This window comes from Somniosus microcephalus, chromosome 23 (assembly GCF_052327205.1).
Source record: "Somniosus microcephalus isolate GS21.2 chromosome 23, FLI_Smic_1.0, whole genome shotgun sequence".
NCBI lineage: Eukaryota > Metazoa > Chordata > Chondrichthyes > Squaliformes > Somniosidae > Somniosus > Somniosus microcephalus.
In genome coordinates, this window is record NC_141009.1 from 48,085,480 (window position 1) to 48,113,023 (window position 27,544).

Sequence of the window (27,544 nt, forward strand, 5' to 3'; positions counted from 1 at the left end):
CTCGACATCCCACGACGAATCACGCAACGTTCTGCACACCAAAGTGCGGGTTAAGGTCTGAATTCTACAACTTTGCATTACAAGTCCCGGAGGCAGTGAACAGACCAGTTTCTGGGTGGATCAGTATGACAACAAATCACTTGGCCTAAATATCACTCCATAGAACATCTGTCTATTAATGGCTGCTCTTGATGCTAACAGTGAATGATTATGTGTCAGAATGCAAAATTGCTGCTCTATTTTCCAATTTGATGAATAAGCATCAGCACCATTTTTTCAAGCGGAACCAACTAGCTTGATCGCTACAAGACTCACTTTTTTTTTTGTCATTTGAATGTAGTGATATCCAAGTTCCCTGGCAGATACTTCACTGAAACCACAAGATTTATTTGTGTGATTTTCAATTAATAATCTTACCATGGTATATATTGTGAATGAACTGTTGTGAATGAATGCCTTGGTCAGACCCCAACTGGAGCACTGCATTCATTTTTTGGCACCGCACCAAAGAAGGAATATATTGGCTTTGGAGGCGATGCAGCATAGATTCGCCAGAATGGAAGAAGGGCTCAGAGGATTAAATTGAGGACAGATTGCATAAACTTGGCTTGTATTGCAATGAGTATAGGAGATGTTGGGGTCTTCTGGTCGAAGTGTTTAAAATGTTAAAAGGATTTGATAGGATAGATACAGAGAAAGTATTTCTTCTGGTTGGGGAATCAAGAAGAAGGAAATATAATCTTAAACTTAGAGCTAGACCATTCAGGATTGAAATCAGCAAGCACTTCTTCCCCCAAAGGGTAGTAGAAATCTGGAATTCTCCGCCTCAAAAGGCTGTGGATCTGGGACAATTGGAGCTTTCAAGATAGAAATCAATAGATTTTTGTATCAAGGGATATGGAGCAAAGGCAGGTAAATGGAGTCGAGGTGCATGTTCTAATTGAATGGTGGAGCAGGCTCGAGCAGCTGAATGGCCTACTCCTGTCTCTAATATTCCACACAAATGCAGTTTTTCCCTCCCCAGTTTTATCATCCGATAGCTTTCTCATCTCTAATCTTTCTCCCTGTCACAACCCGTCTCCACTTACCCCCTTCTTATCCATTCCACTGTGGTCAGTGCTCCTTTGAACTTGCCTCTCTTGTATCTGAAGCTTAGACGGAACCTAGTGCCACACACTTCTCCTCCTTACGACAAGCCCACTGTCACCAAACACATCCAAGGCCACAAATCTATGGAACTCCTTCCTTCCCTTAGTCATTCCTTCCCCCCTTAAAATGCAAGTTTTCTATCATCAGATCACTACTTCTGCATTTTCCTTACCTTCTCTTCTACTGTTTTGCAACCTTGGTGTTGTCCTGTACAATGTGCCTTGGCCCTTCACCTTCGTCTTTCAATATATAAAAAATGTCTTCTTATATCCTATCCCACAATCAGGTTTCTGTGGCACACACTATCCCTATACCTGCCCAAAGAAAGACTTGCGCTTATAGCCTTAGGACAACCCAAAATACTTTATAGCCAATGAAGTACTTTTTTCAAGTGTAGTCACTGTCGTAATGTAGGAAAGGTACGAACCCTAACTCCAGGCCTCTGCAATGCCACTGGGGATACTAAAATATGCGGAACTACATTCCGGATTGAATCATCCTATTGTTCCTACTATCTCCAAAAGAGAACAGCATCGCTCCATGTGGCCCTCAGTGATGTAGCCAAGAACAGGAGCTAAGTGCACATGAATCCAAATGGTACCACACGATTCAACTGCATTGCACAACACGAGGGCAGAGGCATCAGTTGAATATCTCAGTTGCTTTCTTTTCCCCCCTCCCCATTCCCCCCCCTAAATTTAACAAATTACCAAAATCTCCATGTCTTTAGATTAATCACAAAATGGTTGTTTACATCTAATGGAGTTCCTCTCGACTTTGGGTGCCTGTCGGGACTGCTAATTAACGTTGGGTCCATACCCAAATAAAATTGTTATAAACGTCAATCACGGACTAAATTGGGGGAAATTCAATTTTTCTTCACTTAAGGGTTATTAAATGAGTCAGATCATATCATTGTCTGCTCCCCTGCAACTGGATTTCACAAACAGCACACAGCTCGATTCCAGCTGTGTGACGATGGGCCAGAAAAGTGGTAGATTTTCTGTGCAGGCCACACGTGCGAAAAGAAAGACTTGCATCGCTATAGCACCTTATCGGATCATTACAACATATCCAAATGCTTCACACAATCAATTACTTTTCTTTGGACGGGCTGTCGCTGTGTAGGCAAATGCAGCTGCCATTCCGCACCAATAATATACCACAAACAGCCAGAAACGAACAGGCAGTGACACTGCTGTTCTGCAGGTGTCGGTTGAGGTAACAATGTTGGCCAGGGCACTGAGAGGACTCGTCCTTGCATAGTGAAAATAAAAGAAGAACTTGCAATTCTAGCACCTTTCACAACCTCAGGATGTCCCAAAAGCACTTCACAGCCAATGAAGTGCTTTTTGAAATGTTGTGCTGTAGGAAACGTGGCAGCCAATTTGCACACAAGGTCCCACAAACAGCAATGAAATGAATGAACAGATCATCTGTTTCTTTTAGGTGTTGTTTGAGGGATAAATGTTGGCCAGGACGCAAGGAGAAGTCTCATGGAGATGCGCCATGGAATCTTTAATATCTATCTGAACAAACAGTTCATCAATTTAACATCTTGAACGAGCTCAGCAACTCCCAGCCAGCAGAAATGGGATCCACCTCGGAGCTTAGACCCGGAACCCCCACATGACAGAAACTGGCACTCCAACTACATCCGCCTCTTTTTACAAGGAGGCCGATAGGCCCCTTACCATCTCCTGTCGGGGCTGGGGCTACTGGTTTCCATTGCTTATCCCAATACTTCCCCCTCCACAACCCCCACCCCACCCCCCTACCCCACCACTCCCACCTCACTCCAGCAACTGTGGCGGGCACTCGAGTTGCACCCATAGGGGTGCGGGCTCCTGCCAGTTTTATTTCCCTTTGACCTGAGCATTCCAGCACTGTCAATGACAGAGGCTCTCGGCAGATGCGACCCGATGTTAAGCTGGGATCGCTGATGCTTGCCTTTGAAGATATTGGCTCCTTTTTATAAAATGGGGGTGCATAAGTGCAGAGCAGTGTATCCCGACGTAAGCAAGTGCAGCAATTTCCATTAGCCTGCCATAACATTTTGCCATGTACAAAATTATAAATGGTAGAAATGTTTGCAATATGGACATACGAAAATGACGGGCAGGAAAAAGACCAGCTGGTCCATCAAGCCTGTCCCACACTCGTGGTGGCTGGAGCATTTTTGACTGGACACTTCAAATGAAAATCCATTGGTTTCTCATATAGAGCCCTCTTAGCCCTCTGTAATGAAGGTTAAATCAATAACACAATCTGTAATGAAAATGATAGTATTTGTAATATATATAATAGGTAATAATGATTACTCACAGTGTCATTAAAATGCTTCTCCGAGCATATGTACAACATAAATTATGAATGTGAATGACCACAAGCTTTTATAATATCTCCATAATACTTCAGGCAGGTACATAGAAGGGGAGAGTTAAAGGTACAGTGTACCTGTACAATGGGGCAGCATGGTGGCATAGTGGTTAGCACTGTTGCCTCACAGCGTCAGGGACCCGGGTTCGAATCCGGCCTCGGGTGACTGTCTGTGTGGAGTTTGCACATCCTCCCCGTGTTTGCGTGGGTTTTCTCCGGGTGCTCCGGTTTCCTCCCACAGTCCAAAGATGTGCGGGTTAGGTTGATTGGCTATGATAAATTGACCCTTAGTGTTAGGGGGATTAAATACGTCGGGTTACGGGGATAGGGTGGGATATGTGTTGGTGTAAGGGTTACCGGGATCGGGTGGGATATGTGTCGGTGCAGGCTCGATGGGCCGAAATGGCCTCTATCTGCACTGTGGGGTTTCTGTGATTCTGTGATTCTGTGTATTGGGAACAGTGTATGCAGATAAATGGGCAATCAGCTGGACAGATCAAGAGCACGTCAACAGATAAGCAGCAGGAAAACTAAGCAGACAGCAAAGACATGGATGAACAATAGGATACAGGCACTGACTGGTGGCCAGCAGCATAGGCAGGCAGTCAACGGAGAGGTGGCATGCAGCATTGTAAGTTAAACACCCCCCAAACCTCGGCATCCACCACCTAGAAGGACAAGGGCTGCAGGTGCATGTGAACACCATCACCTGCAAGTTTCCATCCAAGTTACACACAATTCCGACTTGGACATATATTACTGTTCCTTCATTGTTGCTGGGTCAAAATCCTGCAACTCTCTACCGAACAGCACTGTGGGAGTCCCATTGCCACACAGACTGCAGTGGTTCAAGAAGGCTCACCACCACCTTCTCAAGGGATGAGGGAATAAATACTGACCTTGCTAATGACACCCATAGCCCAAGAATGAATAAAAATATGACAAAAAATTGCAGATGCTGGAAATCTGAAACACAAATACAAAATGCTGGAAACACAGAGCAGGTCAGTCAGTGGAGAGAAGAGATGAGTTAACATTGCTGGTGTAGACCTGTTTTCTGACCGGGCCAGTTCTGATGCAGGGGCAATACCTGCACTGTTAACTCGACACTTCTCTCCACCACTGCTGACTGACCTACTCTGCGTGTCTAGAATTTTCTGTATTAGTTTCAGCACTGTCAGCTAGCTGGTTATCCAAATAAGTGGAGGGACTGACAATATGCAGTGAGACAAAGGGGACAATGTGGCCAACACAAAGCAACAGAGATCAGCGGAGTGACAGAGTGATGGACAGCAGGATACACAGACTGACAGTGCAGGGTGCATACAGGGAAGTTCAGAACAGGCATCACAGCTGAAGAATGAGTTGAACTAATCACTGGAACCATGAACACCAAGCTAGGCCTCCAAAACACACAAAATTAACCCAATCACAGATAAAACAATCATATCAATTTGCAAAGTCATCGAACAAATCCTACAATGCATAATTATGCTCACAAAAAAAATTGCCCATGGAACAGCACCCTCATCCCAGATTTTAAAAAATCTAGGGCTAGAAATTCAGTAAGGCCCCGCCAGCTTTGCGCCCAGTTACCGCCCAAAGAGGGCTTCTGCGCCAATAGAGGAGTTTGCGCTGATATTCAGCGCAGCGGTAATGGCGGCGGTAGCCGGTAGCACTGCGCCGGCACCGATGACGTCATCGGTGTGCGCAGTGCCCCGGTTCCGCCCCGATACCGGCCCGACCCCCATATTTAGTTGCGGCCGCCTCTTCCGCAGCGGCCGCAAACAACGTTCTGCAACCGTGGCCGTCCTGCAGCCTTAGTGGCGCTAGTTAAGGCGGAGGTGCGGCCGGCCGCTTTTTCGGCGGCCGCCTGCCCGCACCTCCTTCCCCGGCCTCCTCCACCCCCCCCCCCCCGTGGCATTGCCGGCTGCCTTCCGCGAGCCCGGCACTTCTCCGTGGTGCTGGGCTCATTTGCCGGCACTATCAAGCGGCGATCTCCCCGTTGCAGGCACCTCCCCCTTAAGAGAAGGAGGAGGCCTGCAGTACCGCAGCCTGCCACTCCGCAGCGGGTGGCGCAGCGGCACCTACAGCGCTGAAATTCAGTTTCAGCGCCCCAAGCGGGGGCGGGCACACCCTGGAATAGCGCCCGGTTCCGACTTGGGGCGCAAAAACTGAATTTCTGACGGTCGCAACTGGCTCCGCGCGCAGCGCTAACTTTTGGGCGCAAGCGAGCTGGCGGGGCCTTACTGAATTTCTAGGCCCTAATCGCTGAGGGCTAGAAATTCATTATAGCCCAGGAATGGGCGGTATCTTTAGAAAAGTTTGAGAATCAGTGCCCGGCGCCATTGCTTTAGACTGCACGCAAAATTAAGTCTCACTTCTCAAAGAAATGATTGGGGTGCTAATTCTAGCCTTAAAGCCCAAGCTCATTGGCGTTACACTCAAAGGGTAGACCAATATCAGGTACAGTCTAATCGCAAATCATCATTGCCACAGGCCTTTTCCAGTTCTTAAAGGGGAAGTTCATTGATGCTGCAGAACCTCATTCTCAACATTGCTGGCTGTGCAGTTGCCTCAGTAAGTAGCAGCAGGTCAAGTAGAAGGAGCCAGAGGACTAAGCAACTGTACTGATGGCAGATCCATGCCCCACGGAGAGAGCCCGCAGATTCTGCGATCAAGCAATGGAGGCGTTGGTGTTCACTGTGGAGAGATGGAGGGCCGTGCTCTACCCGACAAGTGGCAGGAGGCCCTCACCACGAGTCTTCCACGCCAAGTGGAGGGAGGTAGCCCAGCACATCTTGGGCAGCACTGTGGTCCCCAGGACCCACACACAGTGCAGGAAGAAATTTAACGACCTCGCTCGGGTGGTCAGGGTGAGTCAATGCTACAACAAATGCTACATACCATCATCTGAACCACCGTCTTCACACACTGCCCAAAGCACCACACCCCCAACACTTACCCACCAACAATCTCTACCTACCAACACTCACACCCACATCTCACATCTCACACACAATGACAGCTATTCAACTATGGCAGACACATCATGCAAACACAATGCTCCACACTCACTCACATACTTTCCTTTCTCTTGCAGGACAAGGTGGCTCACAACAGGAGGGAGCAGGAGCGCACAGGCAAGGGACAAGCCAACACCCAACCACTGTCTGAGGTGGAGGAAAGAGTGCTGCAAGTCATTGGGTGGCAGGTGGTGGGCGCTGTGGCCACCGGCGACGTTGACCCCCTTGGGGACAACAACGGTATGTTCACCCCTACTCCTTCTTCTTACATCCTACTTCTCCCTCACCCCACAAGCGTTTCGCACTTTCCAGCTAATCATGCTGTATGCATGCATTTCTCCCTTCCTGCCCCCCTCCCCTCAACTTAACCCAACTCTTGTGCCTTTATGCCTTCAGATAATGAGCAAGCACCTGAACAGCCTATCTCTGAGGGCACCATTGGGAGAAGAGGTGGAGGAAGAACACACCGTGTCACTGCATGTCTCACCCGCAGGCACCAGCTCAGATACTAGCACTACGCGTTCTTTAGAGGCTCGTATAGTAGCGGGATCTGCACAGGGTGAGGCACCGGGGATGAGTGGGCTGCAGCAAGGCCAGGGGGAAAGGGTGACCAAATCCCTGGAAGGCGAATTCTGCTGCACAGGACTCAGATGAGGACCTCGGTGAGGAGGCCTTTAGAAGAAGGGTGATGGGCATGCACACGGAGATGATAGGTGCAATGGCAAGGGTGCCCAAGAGCCTCTCAGCAATGATAAGGAGCGTGGCGGAGTCCGCCTCCAACATTGCACAAAGTTCTGCACACACCATGGAGCCCATCATTTACAGTCTGCAAAGGATGGTAGGCTCCCAGAGAGACTGACGTAAGAAAACTACTTGGCACTTGGTCTAAGCGTTAAACAAAGCTTTAATCAACTGTTTTACAACATGGAGGTCTAGTTGTGTCCTTCACTAGTTCCTGTTAAGAATGTCCTGCGCAAGCTGGGCCCGTGCCCAAGTATTTATACTCTCCCTGGAAAGCGCCACCCGTAGGCCGCTCAGTATTATTTCATAAGTCTTTCTTTCATGAATGACTGATTCATGTCAGAGACAGTGGCGACCCAGACCTGATGCTGCATGTGATGGGCGATCTGGCAGTTTCCATTGCAGCACATGCAGAAGCGACGCAACGTCTTCATGCTGTAATGCAGTCTATGCTTGGTGGCATCCAATCTCAGACTGCTCTCATGCAGTCTCAGTTTGATGCAATGCAAACTCTGACTACTGCCATCGTGGCTGAGTCTACCACCGTCGACTGGGATTTCACGGTGTCTCAGCAGGCCAGCAATCTGTGCTGCAACAGATTGCTAGGGATGCTGAGGTGCTGCCCCGGCGGAGTGGCTGTGGGTCAGTGGAGCAGGAACCTTCTGTCCTCTCTCAGGGTGAGAGCATTCCTGCTCCCACCACTGCTACTCCACCATTGCCCTTGTCGCTGCCTGTCATCCAGCCAGCCCAGGCTGCTGCCGCCCATGCTGAGGTGGTGCAGTCTACATCCAGGACTTTCAGGCCCAGAGCTGGTCGAGGGCATCCTGCAAGGCCATCTGAAGTCTCCCACATGGACACTCAGCAGCCTTCCAGCAGCCGTGCTGCAGCCACTGGGCCAACACTTCATAGGAGCACTAAAGTAGGCAAAGGCACAGTAACGAGAGGCACTAAGGGATTGCACGAGGGTGAATAGTTAAATTTCTTGTTGGAAATATGTGTTCACTGATTGTTGAAAATTTATTAAATCAGATTGGATTCTTTTGTGGTGTCTCTCATTTCAGCTTTGCGCTGTGATATGGCCTGCGACAAGGATGGAATGATGTCGATGTGGTGAGCAACGGGGATCTGGGGTTTAATTTATTGGAACTGCTGTCTGATGAGGCATTCATGGACGGCCCTTCCAGAAGGCTGATTGAGTGGCTGCCTCCTCCCTTGCTCCTGTTCCTCCTCCTCCTCATCCTCCTCGTCTTCCTCTTCCTCCTCCTCCTCCTCTCCCTCTTCCTCCTCCTGAGGTGTTCCCGCAATCCCTGGTGACAAGAGCTGGGCCCTCATGATGGCCAAGCTGTGGAGCATGCAGCAGACCACCATGAAATGGGATACCCGCTCAGCCGAGTACTGGACGGTTCCTTCCGAGCGGTCAAGGCAGCGGAACCGTTGCTTGAGCACCCCGATGGTCTGCTTGATGATGCTCCTGGTGGCAGCATGGCTCTCATTATATGAGTGCGGGGCAGGAATGTTGGGGTTGCGGAGGGGCGTCATGAGCCAGGTGGAGAGCGGATAGTCCTTGTCTCCGAGCAGCTAGCCGCGAGCTTGATGTGGTGCCTGGAAGAGTGCTGGCACACCGGTCTGGCACAGGATAAAGGCATCGTGGCTGCTGCCAGGATAGCAGGCATTGACATTGAGGATTCGCTGTGTGTGGTCACACACCAATTACACATTAAGTAAGTGGTAGCCTTTGCAGTTACGGAAGATGTCAGGGTTGTTGTGCGGTGCCTGCAAAGCCACGTGGGTGCAGTCAGTGGCACCCTGCACCATATGGAATCCCGTTATCCTGGCAAAGCCACATGCACGCTCATTCTCTGGTGATGGGGAAGGAAATGTAGTCCCTTCTCCTATGGTAGAGAGCCTCTGTGACCTCCTGGATGCAGCGATGGATGGCAAACTGTGAGACGTTAGCCATGTCTCCTGTTGCAAACTGGAAGGATTCACTGGCGAAGAAATTGAGGGTGACGCTGACCCTGACTGCCACTGGGAGAGCTGTGGTCGCCCTGATCTGAGGCTGGAGGTCTGGTTGCAGGAGGTGGCAGAATTCTGTGACCACCTCCTTGGTGAAGCGAAGCCTTCTAATACACTGCCCCTCGCTTAATTGGAGGTAGGAGAAGTGCTCTCGGAATACATCAGCGCTCTATTAGCGCCAGCTGCTGGCACTAACGGGAGGCACTAACCAACTGAATTTTCCCCCCTGAAGATCTTTTCTGCAGAAGGCCCAATGGTCGAAGTCTGCCCCCATGTTTCTCCTATGTTTCAGAAGGAAGACCGATAAATACAATAGTGAGATGAAGCCAATTGTAAACCAACAAACACGTGACTGAACAGAGTACTATTTTCACAGTGAGTTTTATATATTTCCTGGTGGTTCTCGTAACATCAAAAATAATAAATTATGCAAACTTTGCTCTTGACATGGGCCTATCTAATTTTATCTGTCAGTATTAGTGACTGACTGGCACTCATTTAGAAGCAAAGTTCTCTGCCTCAGACTCCTGCAGAGTGGTTTTGGAGACATAAAGCGAGTGTTGTCAACAGACATATAGAAACTGACTCCATAGGAACCTAGGAGTAGGCTATTCAGCCCCTCGAGTCTGTTCCTGCATTCAATTAGATCATGGCTGATCTCTACCTTAACTCCATCTTCCCGCCTAGGTTCCATAACCCTAGCCTAACAAAAATCTATCAATCTCAGTTTTGAAATTTTCAATTGACCCCCAGCCTCAACAGCTTTTTGGGAAGTGAGTTCCAGATTACTACTAACCTTTGCATGAAAAAGTGCTTCCCTTAACACGTTAGCTCTAATTTGAAGGTTATGCCCCTTGTTCTGAACGCCCCACCAGAGGAAATAGTTTCTCTCTGTTTACCCTATCAAATCATTTAATCATCTTAAACACCTCAATTAGATCGTCCCTTAATCTTCTTTACTCGAGGGAATAAAAGGTGCTGTGTACATCAGAACATAATAACATAAGAAATAGGAGCTGGAATAGACCATATGGCCCATTGAGCCTGCTCTGCCATTCAATAAGGTCATGGCTGATCTTTGATCTCAACTCCACTTTCCCGCCTGAGCCCCATATCCCTTGATTTGCTTAGAGTCCAAAAATCTATCGATCTCAACCTTGAATATACTCAATGACTGAGCTTCCACAGTTCCCTGGGGTAGAGAATTCCAAAGATTCACAACCCTCTGAGTGAAGAAATTTCTCCTCATCTCAGTCCTAAATGGTCGACCCCTTATCCTGAGACTATGCCCCCTGGTTCTAGACTCTCCAGCCAGGGGAAACAGCCTCTCTGTCAAGTCCTCTCAGAATCTTATATGTTTCAATGAGATCACCTCTCATTCTTCTAAACCCCACAGCGTATAGGCCTATTGTACTCAATTTCTCCTCAGAGGACAACCCTACAAATGACCAAGGATAGCATCTTAGGATACCCCTGCAGGGTGGCATGAGGAGATGCTGGTGTTGGAGATAGGCCGGCTCTGCTGTAAACAACAGCAGTGGAACCAGTTGAGAGCAGTTTCCCCTAAGGTGGGCCACAAACGAGAGACAGTGGATGAGAAAGGAGTGAGTGGCCTGAACACTGTGGAGACGTGGTGGAGGAGAAGGATGAATGGTGCACCACAGCCGTGAACATAGCCGATGTCATTGTGCCATTGACTAAATTTTGCCAGCTGATTGATTGAAGAGACTCGACAACCCTACAGTACTACATTACAAAGATACACGTTCATATGACTTTCCGATAGACACAAGGTCTAGATAGATTTCTATCACCCAAGAAAACGTGTGCAAGAAAATAGCATTGAATTTGAATGAGCTTCAAACCTAAGGGATACTGAAATAATTGGATAGCTGCTGGCCTGTCGATTTTAAACCACTACATTATGCCAATGCAGTGACCGCAGACCCATTGAACTCAGGGCTATTTTAAGCCTGGCAACGTTCCACAGTAACAGCCTGGCTCTGATGGCATCACCCATCAATGTGGTTTGTCATTTCCTCTCCAGGGGAGTAACCACTGATGCAAAAAATGATTTTAGAACAAAACAAAAAGAACTAGCGGTCAAACACGTCCCGCATTAAAACCACCTCAGCAGCACTCGAATGCATCCAATCTCGGTAATATTTGCAATGCTTGCATTTTGTTTTTAGGCACGAAAAGTTGCAAATAATGTGGCATGAGCGACGTGAATGCAACATAAGGATTTTTGACGAATGAAATGTAATAATCAGAAAGGCAATATTCTCGGCCACTGTGATGAAAGCCAAGATTTTCATACTGTGCCGAGTACAAGAAAGTTTATTTTAGGTCACACAGTTTGTAGAAGCTGACTTTCTTTGCCCTACTTCCAACTGGAGGCACTGAGATATTTTGGCTCCAGCACACGACCAGGTTCCTTGATTCATACGCTCATTAAAATACAACGGTCCTGTTGTTTGTGCTGGCCCAGTTGGTAGCACTCGCGCCTGTGCCTCAGAAAGTTCTGGGATCAAGCTCCCACTCCAGAGACTTGAGTACAAATACTAGGTTGACACTCCAGTGCAGTACTCAGAGTGCTGCACTGTCAGAGGTGCCATCGTTCAGATGAGACGTCAACCCGAGGCCACGTCTGACCTCTCTGTTGGATGTAAGAGACCCCAGGACACTATTTTGAAGAAGAGCTAGGGAGTTCCTGGCCAACATTAATCCCTCAACCAGCATCACTGAAAAAAAAAGCAGCTTATCTGGTCATTATCACATTGCTGTTTGTGGGAGCTTGCTGTGCACAAATTGGCTGCCACATTACCTACATTACAACAGTGACTATACTTCAAAATGTACTTCATTGGCTGTAAAGCACTTTGGGATGTCCTGAGGTCGTGAAAGACGCTATATAAATGCAAATCCTTCATTATTGTTCTAGCTGCTCATCAAATTATGCATGACCAACACATTAATCAATATTCGGGACCTGAATGTGATGACATCATCCACTCATCAAGCCATTTCATGCATATTATACGATAGCAAAATACTGCGGATGCTGGAAATCCGAAATAACAACAGAAAACGTTGGAAAAACTCAGCAGGCCAGGCAACATCCGTGGAGAGAGAAACAGAGTTAACGTTTCAGGTCGAAACCCTTCGACAGAACTGAGAAAAAAGGCAGGAAATGACAGATTAAAAGGCAGTTTGGGGGCCGGGAAATGGGGGAGGGGATGAAAGAAGAGACATTAAGAGATATTCAAGGTGAGACGAGATAGTAATAGGACAGGTAAAGAAACAAACAATGGCTCCAGATGAAGTGTGAAATGCGCTGGCAGAGTGAGAGACAGCTGCCATGTCGGAGAGAGAGAAAAAAAGGAAAAGTCACAAACCAAAAGTGTGGATAAAAAATATAAAAATATAATAAGGGCCGAGGTTATGATCTGAAATTGTTGAACTCGATATTGAGTCCGGAAGGCTGTAAAGTGCCTTGCACATTATACCCTGTTGTGTCCTTGATCCTTGTTGATTGATCGTTTCGTCCCCCGTGATCAGATAGATAATGGAAAATAGTTTTTTGGTTAAGTTTTCTTATCAAGTTTAACTTGATGAGGGTGACATAGTAATCAAACCACGTATCAGGAAGTCTACAAAAGACCATTTCTTCCAAAGACCTTGCAGGTTATTGGATTTTGTAAAACACGTGAACCTAGGTTTTGTGTTCGGGCAAAAACACGGGCGAAAAAATAGAGAATCAGGATTTCAACGCATTGAACATTAACCAGCCTAATCCTGCTAGAATTTCCAGGGTCAGCCAAGTTTGTATCATGTGGGCAAGCTCCCGGTATAAGGAACGTCACTCGGAAGATCGCTTTGGTGGGAATGGAAACGTGCATGCAGAATTAAAAGCCTGCAGCAGCTCGAAGGAATCGCATGTTAAAGTCAGGCATTTGAAGCAAACTTTTAAAGGAAGATGTCACCAAGTACTGGAGAAGTAATTAGAGCCCACGAGTTGCTTACGAGGCTTTTAACAGAAGATAATTCGGGTATTTTGGAACCAACACCCAGCAAGGAAAGCAGCGCAGCAACAGTGGCGAGAGGTGGCCAAAGCAGTCACTTACAACTCCACCCGCCCACTGACTTCAATGGAAAGGAAACGCAGGCGTGGTGCATAATGGGCGACCAATTCGGTATCGTTCATTTTACACCATCGCTCAAAGTTCAACTTATACCCACCCTCCTGAAGTCTTGGACCATCATTAGTTATTGCAAAATAGAGAATAGCAAATGCTGATGTCAAGAAGATCTTTGGAACTGTAAGGAGTCCTTAATCTGCCAAGGAACTCCCTCATGCGACTTTTTTTAATAAGTGTAAAAATCCTGCAATCCCATCTCTCATTGTGTCTAATCTTGGCAATTTTTTCCACTGTTACACCTAACGTCACCTCTGCAAACTTACTTAGCAGGCCCACTCCTGATCTGATTACACTGGAACTAGTAGTGGGCGAAAGGCCAATATGTGATTCCATTTTCAGATGTCTGCCAAATCCATTTAAAATATATAGTGGAGTAGAACTCACATGACCCTGCAAGGGAGGACAACCAGTTATAATGCAGTCAGGCTGAGCAAACTATAGTTGCATGTTTATCGGCTGCATTACGTTTTGGAATTCTCTTCCTAAACCTCTCCGCTTCCTTCTCCTCCTCCAAGACCCTCCTTAAAACTCACCTCTTTGAATAAGCTTTTAGTCACCCCTTGTAATATCTCCTTTGGCTCGATGCCCACTTTTGTCTGGATAAGCTTTTGTGAAGCGCGGTGGAGGTTTTTCCTGTGTTAAAGGCGCTATATAAATGCCAGTTGTTGTTGTTGCCACTGCCCAACTGTGGCCTGATCCCGGCCCATTGTAGCCTGTGGACTGGTGACAGATGGGGTGCACTCAGTATCACATCAAGTCACTGGCTCCAGCTGTCCAAGAGACCAGAGTGGGAGCTCGAACCAGGACAATCAATACGGCCTTGTTGCTGACACTAGCATTTCAAGAACAATTTTTTTTCAAAGTAAAAAACACAATAACATATAAGTAAAGACATAATACCTTTTCAAGAGAATGAAGGGATATTAAAACTAAATTGAGGGGTTGGGGGGGAATCTACCGTTGCTTTAAACATGAGAGTTGTGCCTATTCCCACAATGGTGCAATACGGCTGCTACAAGCTGGATATCTGTGCAATGCAGTGGGCAGACTGAGTGGAGCTGGCCCATTTACACTGCTGGGGCTCAGTGGTGAAGCTCCTGTTGGTGACCTACTCCCTAATGTTGACAAAACACAATCCTACAAGCTGGATTTGTCAACACACAGCAGCACAATGCTCAGAGTATTTGGCAAAGGACATTGTATGCGTGTGTGTGAGTTAAGCACTGAAAATTCCCATCTCTTTTTGGAGCAGTAAGCTGGCGGTGGGTAAGGGAAGGCTAAAACAATTCCCTTAGAAAGACAGGAGAACTTGCACATTGCCGTTTGTGGGACCTTGCTCTGCAGAAGTTGGCTGGTGTGTTTCCTACATTACATCATTGGCTGTAACGTGCTTTGGGATGTCTAATTCAACTCTCCTGCTCACTCCCCATATCCTTTAATATTCCTGTTCTACAACCAACGATCTCATTTTCTTTCAAAATAACAAATGAACTCTACTTCAACAAGGGTTTGTGGCAGAGAATTCCATATTCTAACCACCCTCTGTGTAAAGAATTTTTCTAACCTGTCCTTTAATTCTTGTGATTATCTTAAATTTGCACCCTCTCCTTACCATCTCCCCAAACAGTGGAAACGGTCAATCACTATTTACCTTATTATAACCCTTCATGATCATGAAGGGCTCCATCAGACCACCCCTTCATCTGCTCACATAAAATTACTAACTTAATGAATCTATCTTCATAATTATAGGTTATGGTAATGTAGTGGTTATGTTACTGGACTAGTAATCCCAAGGCCTGGACTAATTGATCCAGAGACGTGAGTTCAAATCCCACCACGGCAGCTGGAGAATTTAAATTCAGTTAATTAAATAAAATCTGGAATAAAAAATTAATGGTGACCCTGAAACTAACAGTTTGTTGTAAAAACCCACCTGGTTCACTAATGTCCTTTAGGGAAGGAAATCTGCCGTCCTTACCCGGTCTGGCCTATATGTGACTCCAGACCCACAACAATGTGGTTGACTCTTAACTGCCCTCTGCTCACCACCACCTTCTCAAGGGCAATTAAGGATGGGCAATAAATGCTGGCGATGCCCACATCCCATGAACGAATAAAAAAACTATTGTAACCCCTCATCCTTGCTAACATCTGAGTGAATATACGTTGTACATTTTCCATTACTTTTTATCGTTTCTCCAATGGAGTGTCCAAAACTGTAGACAATTGTGTGTTTCATTTTTCCAACTACTGGAACATATCAATGTGGAGACATAATAACAAAATACTTCCTGATGGTGGAAGACTGGCGTCTGTGGGTTTTTAGACTGCCTGACTGAACTCAGTAACCAACAATGACCAGGAGTGTATTTCTCCTCTGCTGCCACCGCAAAAGTGTGAACAGTTTTGTAACAGACAGCATACATTTTAAAAGGAGAAAAATAGGTTTATGGCCCACAGATTGTTTTTTCATAGAATCATAGAAATTTACGGTACAGAAGGAGGCCATTCAGCCCATCGAGTCTGTGCCGGCCGAAAAAGAGCTCTCCAGCCTAATCCCACTTTCCAGCTCTAGGTCCGTAGCCCTGTAGGTTACGGCACTTCAAGTGCATATCCAAGTACTTTTTAAATCTGATGAGGGTCTCTGCATCTAACACCCTTCCGGGCAGTGAGTTTCAGACCCCCACCACCCTCTGGGTGAAAAAATTCTCAACTCCCCTCTAATCCTTCTACCAATTACTTTAAATCTATACCCCCTAGTTATTGACCTCTCTGCTAAGGGAAATAGGTCCTTTATATCCACTCTATCTAGGCCCCTCATAATTGTATACACCTCAATTGAGTCTCCCCTCAGCCTCCTCTGTTCCAAAGGAAACAACCCCAGCCTATCCAATCTTTCCTCATAGCTCAAATTCACCAGTCCTGGCAACATCCTCGTAAATCTCCTCTGTACCCTCTCTAGTGCGGTCACATCTTTCCTGTAATGCGGTGGCCAGAATTGTACGCAGTATTCTAGCTGTGGTCTAACTCGTGTTTTATACAGTTCAAGCATAACCTCCCTGTTCTTGTATTCTATGCCTCAGTTAATAAAGGAAAGTATGCCTTCTTAACCACCATTTGGTTTGCTGGGAAGACAAGATGGGGTTTAAGAAATGGAGATGAGGTAAAAGATTGTTTCAGATTGGAAAGTACAACAAACGAATTTGCCAGGTCAAAGGTCAGTCTGGGACAAAGAAAGCCCTTTAAGCCCAATTGATCTCACCCTTCCAGGCACCAACTCTGCCATCTTCCAACTACAGCAGATGGCTCTTTCTTAAATGAATCCAGTGTTCAGGCTTCAACCACATCCTTCCTTGTAACCCATTCCAACTGTTGAACACCCTCCGCAGAAGGAGCTCCTGGCTGGTGGAGCGGTGGGGGCAGGGGGCACTGCCCTCTATTTCCCCCGTCCTTGATACAACGTTTTAATCTGACGTTTCTCCTTGGTAAAGTCCATCAAACTCAAGGAATACCAAGCGACACAGCTGCTTCCTAGCCACTATCTTCATGAGAGGAACCACCGGCAGGAAAGGCAGCAGAGTTTCATTATCTTCACCGTGACAGCATATTCAAGAGGCGCAATGATACTGTTTGCTGTCATTTACAACATTGCACAGTACATTTATAAAAAGGAAGGTTTGCCACACTTTTTTCATTTTTTTACTGTGATATAAAGATGACTTTCTTTGGGCCCAAGTTAATTTCTACCTTTCCTTCCTGCCCCACCCCCTCCCAATCCAGAATATCATTCCCCAGTCTGCTTCCCACATTAAGGCTAAAGGTATCACTTAAGGCTAAAGGTATCAAGGGATATGGGGAGAAAGCAGGGACAGGGTACTGAATTTGGATGATCAGCCATGATCTCATTGAATGGCGGAGCAGGCTCGAGGGGCCGAATGGCCTACTCCTGCTCCTATCTTCTATGTTTCTATGTTTCCCGGCTCTGTCATTGTCACGCTTCAACCAATCAAAACTAGAAAAAGAGAGATACCTCAACTCTCTCAGCAAAAACTACAACTTACATTTATATAGCACCCTTAACATAGTAAAATGTGCTACGGCACTACCAAGGAGTGTTATCAAACAAAATCTGACACCGAGCCACATAAGTAGCTCTTAGGACAGGTGGCCAAAAGCTTGGTCAAAGAAGTAGATTTTAAGGGGCATCTTAAAGGAGGAGAGGCAGCGAGGTGGAGAGGGTTAGCAAAGGAATTCCAGAGCTTAGAGCCTAGGCAACTGAAGACATGGTTGCCAACGGTGGAGCGATTAAAATTGGGGACGTGCAAGTAGCCAGAATTGGAGCAGCGCAGAGATAGGGAGGGTTGTAGGGCTGGAGGAGATTACAGAGATAGGGAGGGTTGTAGGGCTGGAGGAGATTACAGAGATAGGGAGGGTTGTAGGGCTGGAGGAGATTACAGAGATAGGGAGGGTTGTAGGGCTGGAGGAGATTACAGAGATAGGGAGGGTTGTAGGGCTGGAGGAGATTACAGAGATAGGGAGGGTTGTAGGGCTGGAGGAGATTACAGAGATAGGGAGGGTTGTAGGGCTGGAGGAGATTACAGAGATAGGGAGGGTTGTAGGGCTGGAGGAGATTACAGAGATAGGGAGGGTTGTAGGGCTGGAGGAGATTACAGAGATAGGGAGGGTTGTAGGGCTGGAGGAGATTACAGAGATAAGGAGGGTTGTAGGGCTGGAGGAGATTACAGAGATAGGGAGGGTTGTAGGGCTGGAGGAGATTACAGAGATAGGGAGGGTTGTAGGGCTGGAGGAGATTACAGAGATAGGGAGTGTTGTAGGGCTGGAGGATGTTACAGAGATAGGGAGGGTTGTAGGGCTGGAGGAGATTACAAAGATAGGGAGTGTTGTAGGGCTGGAGGATGTTACAGAGATAGGGAGTGTTGTAGGGCTGGAGGATGTTACAGAGATAGGGAGGGTTGTAGGTCTGGAGGAGATTACAGAGATAGGGAGGAGCCAGGCCATGGAAGGATTTGAAACTGTTTGATGTTTTAAAGCCGCTGTTAGAGGCAGTCTGTTGGCAGACAATTTCTATTAAAGGTCTTTCTCGTGCCATCTTGAATGGAGATTGTGCATTCTGGGTCAAATTATGGTACTGGAAATTCATGACGTCAGATGAAGGGAGTGTGACAGAGTATATCTGCTCCCAGCCTACCTTTAACAACCAGTTCTAAAATGTGAAACAGATCGCCAAGAATTAGCACCAATCTTTCTAATGGAATGTCGGCCTGCTATTGGAATGTCGGCCTTTACCTCAAGGGGGCGGAAATACAAATGTTATGTTACAGTTATATAAAGCTCTGGTTAGACCCCATCTGAAGTACTGCCTTCAGTTCTGGACACCGCAAATCAGAAAGTCTTGGCGGGGGTGCAGCATAGATTCACCAGAATGATACCGGGGTTAAAAGGGTTAATTATTCGGACAGTTTGCAGAGACTAGGCTTGTATTCCCTTGAGTATAGAAGATTAAGGGCTGATATAATTGAGGAGTTTAAGGTGATTAAAGGATTTGATAGGGTAGATAGGGAGGAACTATTTCCTCTGGTGGGGGTGTAACCTTAAAATTAGAGCTAGGCCGCTCAGGGGTGACTTCAGGACTCGCTTCTTCACACACGGTGTAGTGGAAATCTGGAACACACTCTCCCAAAAAGCTACTGAGGCTAGGTCAATTGAAAATTTCAAAACTGAGGTTGATAGATTTCTGCTAGGCAAGGGTATTAATGGTTACGGCACCAAGGCGGGTAGATGATCTAATTGAATGGCGGAATAGGTTTAAGGGGCTGAGTGGCCTACTCATGTTCCTACCTATGTTCCAGTCAGTCACCTTCGCTTATAATACCAAGGATTACTGGAATGTTTAGTCAAAGGCTCATAAGCATTGGAAAAGACAAGTCTCAGTTATTCCCTCTGTGGTGCGGGAGGTCATACCGTGGCATGCCAGTTCAAGAGCAATGAAGCGACCTTCAGTTCTTGTACTTTCATAGTCAATCCCACTACTTCAGATTATTTACTAATAATTTAACACCCTTTCTCAGAGATTAACCCTACCTGTTCTTGTCGCCATAGTCTAGATATTATGCTGTGCGCTATCAGCTTCTGAATGCTGATTCATGCATTCACATGAAGCTCCTCTGTACATGAGAGACATTAACCCAATTAAAATAAGTACGTTAATGCCTATGTTAAACTAACGGGTAACTTAATTCCATATGAGATGGCAAAAAATGTGTACACCATCATTTCACGTAATTTCTAGGTTCAATTCCTTTCTTCTCCAAAAACTCAACCAGTGATAGGTTTAAGCCATTTGTTCAGCAAGGGCCTTTCCCGAGTAACTAATTGTGCAAGTCTTTTTTCTCAATGGGTGAAAAAGTTCCTTCTCTTATTTATTAAACTTCTTTCATTTACTAGACCTGTGAATATTCCTTCTCCCTGCCAAAACAAAGATAAAGAAAATACTTTTTCACGGCACGTATTATGTAGCAGAGCTCCTGTCTCCTTGCAGCCCTGTGACTGCTGATATTCCACTTGCCAGCTTAAATCCTGCCCCGTGGCATCTGTTAAAGATGCCAGTTGCACAAATAACCAGGTTTGGGATTCACACCGTTCAAAAGCTTGCAGGCTCCCTACACTCCTCTGCGTGGGCACGGAGTGCCAACAATGCAAAACAAGCCGCCCGCACTTGCCAATCTAAATAAGTGGAGACACACACAGGGAGGGAATGAAAAAAAGGTCACAGTGATCTTCGATCAGGCTTGTGACTAAATTACTAGGATAATATGATGGAGGGGTGGGGCATATGGGTTTGATGCCAGTATGGGGGTTTGCATCGCAAGCTTATTTCCACCAAGAACAGCTATCATTTTGTCCATTATTAATTTTTTTTTTAAAGAATTCAGACAATCATCCAGTTAGCGATATAGGGTTTAAACTTTTGGAGTGAGGTGAAAACTGAATTCCCACTCAGGTTATAAATAGAGGCTGTTAAGAGAGAAATCTATTTTCCAAATCTATCTGCACCAGCCACATTCATCATTGCTACCTGAATAAATTCTCGGCAGCTGCCTGCTGCCATGCCTGTGCACCAGCCTGTCCCTTGTTTGCAGCCCACATTACGCACAGCAATGCCTTGCATCTCTACTGCAAGCCTTGTTCCCCACTGCAAGAACATGAAAACCAGAAACAGACCTTTAGCAATGCCTGCAGTTACTGTTTGGTACGTAACACAGCAAGGGTGAATTCTCATCAAGTGAATCGTCCACACCAATGGATAAAACAATATAAAACCCACCTTGAGTATATTGTTGCTAATCTGGGCAACAAAAAAAGTCAGTGCTACACAGTAGAAGGATTGTACCAGATGTGTCCGCAATGAGCCCCTCCTCCTGTGTTAAACATTGGGTTTTCTATTTTGAAGGCCAGTAAAACTTTACAGCTTTTGTAAAACACATGCTGAGCTGCCTGAAGCTCCTGCGAGTGCTGGTTAAGTCTCGAGTCATTTCCTTTGTGGTACAAGGGGTTCTCATTCATAACACAGCATTTCAATTCAGGAAGAAGGAAGTCCAATCATGTCCAGCCACCTTTACAGCCAACCACCCCCCCCCCCCCCCCCCACGCCCCTGAGATGACTTGCAACATGATTGATTGAAAGGTAAAACTAAACCTTACGCTTGCAATTCTGAGTCATGATCCGCTTTTAAAATTGAACAGAAGGACTAAATTTGCTGGGAAACATTCTGCCAAATCCTGCATTTTTTTCCTGTTTGTCTCTATCAATAACATTGTTTTTAAAGGAATACATTCGGGTTATCTGGGGGGTGGGAACAGAAAGCAGGTGTACAGTATGAGTTTACAGGCTGCGAGACAGGGAAAGGCAAGTGAACGTATTCTGCAGTTTGCCTTTGCTGGGTTACAAGTAACTTCGGTTTTGATCATCTCTCAGAAGAGTCGAGTGAACCAACAGTGGTGTCAAAGTGGTGAAATGAGCAGCGCAGGGCAGAGCAGCACGAGACACTGTAATAATCATTGAATCTCCTATACGTGATCGGTTTGTTCATGTCACGTCTGTGCACCGTAGCCCTTGGTTTGGGGAGGGAGGTGGGGGGGGGGGGAGATAGGAGTTGCATGTCCACCCATCAATAATTAACTTTTAAAAACCTGAAATCCAGAGCAAACTGTGCACACGTTGTACCGTCGACGTAAATCTACGGGATGTGAAAAGATGTGCGTGTTACATAACCCGCGTGTTGCCGGGATAAATCGGTGCTTTCACGCGCGATGAGCCCAACAGAATAAACGATAGGTGCATTTTTCACAGTTGCCATTTAAAGAGACAATGACGGCTGGCCTGCTGCAAAGCCCCAATGTGCTGAAAGGTTGGGTTAAATAGAGTAAGGGCTCCACCTAGTGGAAAAAGCTACCCCGACACCACCTTTCTGCAGAGTACAGTCCCTGCCTCGCTTTAAGGAAAACTTTAAAAGGAATACCGAATGTGAAGAAAGACGCTTGTTCTCTGTTTGCAGCGAAAAGTATGAATGCAAAATGTTTCAATAAGATACCGATTAAAAAGAAAATCCGCGTGGCAAGCTAGCGAGTCTCACTTAAAACTTCTAGAAAATTAATAAACACACATAACAGAACTTCCATTGAATTGCATTACATATAGAAAATAATGATATGCTTAATCGATTGTGGAGTTTACATAAATAAAAGGAGACCCACATCTGATTAAAATATCCACACTATATATTTTTTTCTATTTACAATCCCCCTTTCCCCTCTCTGTGCTTGCATTTTTGCGTTCAATACATCAAGCAGTCAGCAATTCCTTCAGCCTTTGCCTATGCTCACCGCTCCCCACCCCCCTATTACTTAGAGTAGGTTTCTCCCCCGCCAGCTCACACCTTGATAAGCAACTCTCAAAAAAAAAACAACAAAATGTACCAGGTCTTTCTGAAATATGCATCACACACACACACAGCGCAGGCAACAGAGGCTGGGCTTCGGAAAAAAATAAAAATTGGATGCTCAGGGCAAGATTTAACATCTGCAGGTACACATCCTTTCCCCTGGTCGATCCCAGCAACATTCCCTATCTTAATCCAATATGCATTTAGCTGTGGTGAATGGGGGGGGGGGGGGGAACAGGGACATGCAAAGACAACTCAACTGAACCGTGCACTTTAATCCATCTGTTAAGCACACTGCAGTTCTCAGTCCCCAAGACTGGCCATTTCCACCCCCCCCCCCCGACCCCCCCGACTCTCTCCCCCTCCCCCATCAAAATATTTATCCTGTACACACTCACACTCACACACACAGATCGCGTGAAATATTGTTGCCCCCCTCCCCGCCAGCACCGCTCTCTCACCTAGTGACGGTTCTCCTCCGCGGCTGAGGTGTATCGCGATCTGGGATGAAGGTTTTTCGGCATAAAGTTGCCGCGGACCCTGTAGTTCCAGCTCCGGCGGTTCGAGCGACCTTGCAGACTGTGCGCGCTTGATGGGGAGAGAGAGAGAGCCCTTCTGTTCATGCCGGAGTGACAAGACTTTGGGCGGCTGGGTATTCCTTATTATTATTTTTTTTGGGGGGGGGTAAGTAAATGCTGGTTAGCGACCGGCTGCGGAGACTTGAGAGAGCAGGAGGAGCAGAGGCGGCTGTGGCAACATAGTCCAGGGGGGGGGGGGGGAGGTGGATGGATGGTCGAGAAAAGCTGCAGGGATTGCAAGGTCTGATCCTGGAAGGAGATCTATCCTGAATGAGAAAGTAGCTGGTCCTGCTGCTGGTGGGAGCGAGAGAGAGAGAGAGGAGGGACTGAGTCAGTGCTGAAGATGGGCTGAATGAGGAAGGAGCTGGAAGGAGAGAGAGAGAGCAATTGATAGACTGAAGGAGCAAGGAGGGATCAAGTCAAAGCCTTGGGAGTGGATGGGCAGAATGCGAAAGGAGGTGGAGAGAGATTTCGTGCTGGGAGAGGGGGCGGGGTGGGAGGGAGGGAGGGAGGGAAGAGGCATTTGTTAAATAGATCGCGTGAATGAGACAGAAGCGGGCAGTGGGGCTGATTGGCAGCGAAGCGGGGACAGGGGTCTGTGGGCTGAGCAAGATATTTTTGTTGATTATATTGGTGCAGATTCCCCTCCGGCAATTGGGTCGAATGGCAGCCCTGAAAACCAGCACAACTCTCGGCGAGAGGGGTTCAAGTCCAGCGAACGGCTGCGATAGAAGAGACGGAAGGACGTGTGTCTGTGTGTGTGTGTCTGTGTGTCTGTCTGTGTGTGTGTCTGTGTCTGTGTGTGTGTCTGTCTGTGTATGTGTCTGTGTCTGTGTGTGTCTGTCTGTGTATGTGTCTGTGTCTGTGTGTCTGTGTGTGTGTCTGTGTGTCTGTGAGGGGGGTGAGTCGAGCAGAAAGACAGGAAACAGAGAGAAAGTGAATGGGGGAGTGAAAAAACGCGCTAGGGTGGATAAGGAGCTGGATTCTGGGTTTTTTAAAAAGATGGGAATGAGAGCACTGCAAGGGGAAAGAGTAAGAGGATGCAAAGACTGAGAGAGGAGGAGGAGGAGGAGGAGGTAAAACCCGCAAAGGGGAGGACGTGAGCCAAGGTGGGAAGAGACGGATGGATGGACGGGATCCAGGGGGCTGGGGAGGGGGATTCGAGTGGGCGCCGGGCTCTCTGTAAAATGTAAACCGTATCACAGCGAGAAAAACCGAAAACTTGATCAATAACCCGAAACTGATGGGAAACTGAGCGTCGACCCGTCACCTGAAGGCGGTCCGGGAAAAGGGGGAGACGGACAGGAGAGACAAGCAGTCGCTGGGAGAAAGGGCGATGGGGACAAGTCTGGATCGAGCAGCCCCCCAGTCACCGAGGGGAGAAGCTGCTGTTAACTTGACCAGAGGCGATGGGGGAATCGATCAAGCTGTCTGTGTGTGTCTGTCTGTGTGTGTGTCTGTCTGTGTGTCTCTGTCTGTGTGTGTGTGTGTGTGTGTCTGTCTGTCTGTGTGTCTCTGTCTGTGTGTGTGTGTGTGTGTCTGTCTGTGTGTCTCTGTGTGTCTCTGTCTGTGTGTCTGTGTGTGTGTGTGTGTCTGTCTGTGTCTCTATCTGTGTCTCTGTCTGTGTGTGTGTGTCTGTCTGTCTTTGTGTGTGTCTGTGTGTGTGTCTGTCTGTGTGTGTGTGTGTCTGTCTGTCTGTCTGTCTCTGTGTGTGTGTGAGAGACTCGGCTCCTGCGCACGTCAGGCGCTCTCTTCACTTTTTGGCTACTTAAATATATATTTTTGCAAATTGCAAGTGAACCGTTCTCACCACACATGCGGCTGAAGTTCAGGGCTATGTGTGTGTGTGATTATTTTTCTCTTGAAAAGGCTGTGCTTATTACACCGTGCCAAGCCCTGTCCAATTCAAAGCATGTTTCAGTGATTGAGGAACAGGCTTGCTGACACAGGAGAGGGAACTGAGCCCAGGCTGCCAGGTGATGTGTGTTTCTGGAGCTGTTCTCTGGCCGTCACTAATGGAGCAGTGAGGGCGGGCTACATTCAGTAAAGATCTCTCGCCCCCGGTGCTTGTTGGGCGAGTTGTGGTGGGTGTGTGCACTCCAATCACTGCCCAGTGTCGGGCAGAGACAAGCTCAACCAGCGCTGGGAGTCGGTCTGCAGGTCAAAGCTTGATTTTTGTTCCTATATCAAACTACAGCAAGCCCGGCTTCGGGTTTTCTAAACACAGACACGGACCGTCAGGAGGTCACGTAGGTCCCCCTTTGCATTTAGTGGCTTGGTCTATTTCCATTTCCAAATTCTTTTATATCTTAAAAAAAACATTTTTTATCATTTCATCCCTCCCCACTCCGTGTCACGTTCTGTTGACACGGATCTTCTGGTTTCACTCCCGCTGGGGTGCATGAGCAACGATAAATGAACTGACAGAACCTGGTTTGTAAAACTAGGCACATTTAGCATATTTCTTGATAATTCCATCAGGACAGGGCCGACTGTTTTTTCGCACTAAAACCCTTCAGTATTCCAGTCACAGCACCGTCAAGTCTGGGGTGATACTGTGCACAGAATACCTGTATATGCACATACATACACACACCCCAAGTGCCTAACTACTTATTCAGCATTGTTGACACTCTTATTTCTAGATCGGTTTGCATACAACTTGCTCTTTATCCGAATCTTTTCTACAGACAAGGTCTAATTATGTTAAACGTGTAAAATGTTGAACGGGCCAGTTTCTCCTTTCACAGATATGAGATGCAAGCTACAGTTTAATAAAGGATTGCTTAGCCTGATTAATCTTGTATGTAAGTTCTATTGCTTTACTAGAAGAGAAATAACTGCATTTTAAAGCTAAATGACTTGTTCATAATAATAATAAAAACAGATTTAAAGGTATTTGAAGTAACGTGAAGTGCAAAGTTAAGCCACAAGCTGCGGTAGGTGTTGGGCTGGAACTGTACGGCGTCTCGTAACGTACAGCAGGCACTGATCAATGAAGCAATCCTTGTTCTCAGTCTCTTTCGAATTTGAGAGTACTGCGCAGGTAAGACTCGGAGTCCAGGGAAGACTTTCATTCACACAGCACCTCATGGATTCTCTCAAACATCTCGAACAAGCAACCTATAATTAGTTATTTTAAAACGCAGCGACTGTAGGCAAACGCAGCAGCCACGTGGGCACAGCAAAATCCCACACATGGTAATGATTAAAAAAAAACTTGCATTTGTATAGCGTCTTTCACGGCCTCAGGACGTCCCAAAGTGCTTTACAGCCAATGAAGTGCTTTTGAAGTGTAGTCACTGTTGTAGGAAACACGGCAGCCAATTTGCACACAGCAAACTCCCATGAACAACAATGTGATAATTACCAGATGATCTGTTTTGCGATATTGATTGAGCGATAAATATTGGCCAGGACACCAGGATAACTTCCCATGCTCTTCTTTGAATAGTGCCGTGGGATCTTTTACATCCACCTGAGAGAGCAGACAGAGCCTCAGTTTACGTCTCATCGAAAAGACGGCACCTCCGACAGTGCAGCACTCCCTCAGTACTGCATTGGAGTGTCAGCCTAGATTTTTGTGCTCAAGTCCCTGGAGTGGGACTTGAACCCACAACCGAGAGTGCTAGCACTGAGCCACGGCTGCTGAGATGGACAATCGGTTAATCTAGGGCTGTCCATTGAGGGATGAATGTTGGCCAGATAACTGGGAGAAGGTCCTGTTCTTGAAATAATACCAGGGATATCTAATATCCACATGGACAGACAGACAGAGCCTCCACTTTATGTCTTATCCAAAGAACGGCACCTCTGACAATACAGCAGTCCCTTAGTACTGCACCTCAGTGTGCCTTACATATAATTTTGCAATTAATCAATGTCTTGTTTTGGGTTTTACATGATCTGAAATTCTGAACTAGTTTCATGCATTGAAAACATCAAACCCATTTATACATTGTAATGAATCTCTACAGTAACTATGGAGACCAGATCTATTTGGTTAGAGTTAAGGAACAGAAAAGGAGCAGTTACAATGCTAGGTGTTTACCATAGACCCACAAATAGTGAGAATGAGTTAGAGGAGCAAATCTGTAGGCAAAGATGCACTACAGCAACTTACCAAGGCTTCTTCAGCAGCACCTCCCAAACCCACGACCTCCTCCACCTAGAAGGACAAGGGCAGCAGGCGCACGGGAACACCACCACCTCCAAGTTCCCCTCCAAGTCACACACCATCCTGACTTAGAAGTATATCGCCGATCCTTCATCGCCGCAGGGTCAAAATCCTGGCACTCCCTCCCTAACAGCACTGTGGGAGTACCTTCACCACACGGACTGCAGCGGTTCAAGAAGGTGGCTCAGCACCACCTTCTCAAGGGCAATTAGGGATGGGCGCTAAATGCTGACCTTGCCAGCGACGCTCACATCCCATAAACATTTTAAAAAATTCAAAAAAATTCAGAGAATTATAAAAATAATAGAGT

General features: G+C 46.7%; 1 protein-coding gene across 1 annotated transcript in view; it reads right to left on the bottom strand.

Moving 5' to 3' along the window:
* The window catches only part of brinp1 (bone morphogenetic protein/retinoic acid inducible neural-specific 1), a 465,818-nt gene extending 442,328 nt beyond the window's left edge, over nt 1–23,490 (bottom strand). Inside the window, exon 1 of the mRNA XM_085965843.1 lies at nt 22,941–23,490. The gene's annotated coding sequence lies outside the window, so the exon portion shown is untranslated. The remainder of the gene's footprint in view (nt 1–22,940) is intronic.
* Nucleotides 23,491–27,544: the final 4,054 nt, after the last annotated feature.